This window comes from Gavialis gangeticus, unplaced genomic scaffold, assembly GCF_001723915.1.
Source record: "Gavialis gangeticus isolate Ggan-Ray unplaced genomic scaffold, GavGan_comp1, whole genome shotgun sequence".
NCBI classification, from domain to species: domain Eukaryota; kingdom Metazoa; phylum Chordata; order Crocodylia; family Gavialidae; genus Gavialis; species Gavialis gangeticus.
Genome location: NW_017729022.1, coordinates 30,719,873 through 30,720,297, shown reverse-complemented (window position 1 = coordinate 30,720,297; position 425 = coordinate 30,719,873).

Genomic DNA, 425 nt, shown 5'->3' with positions numbered 1-425 from the left:
CCCCCAGACCCCCCCAATGGCTTCCCCAGCCAGCCCCACCCCCCAACTTGCACCCTCAGGTCTCCAAGGCTATTGCTACAATCCCAGGCACCATTACTTAAAAAAAATGCCGAAAAAAAGCCTCTGCTTACCTGAGAAGCAGGGGTGGGGGGGCTTCAGGGCCTCTTGGCAGAGCCCCCCAGGCAGCACAGGACAGCGGAGGGGCAGGAGGGCCCAGACTGGGTTACTGGGGCTGTCACCCTGCCCCTCACTGTGTGGGCACGGCTGCAGTCAGCCACACAGCATCTTCAACTGCCAGTATGTGCTGGGGTTTTTTTGTTTTGTTTTTTAAAGTATGGGGGGCAGGTTAGGGGGAGTTTGGGGGGATAGGGACAGACAGGGCATGTGTAAGGGGAGGTTGGAGAGTGTACTAAGGCCCTTGGCAT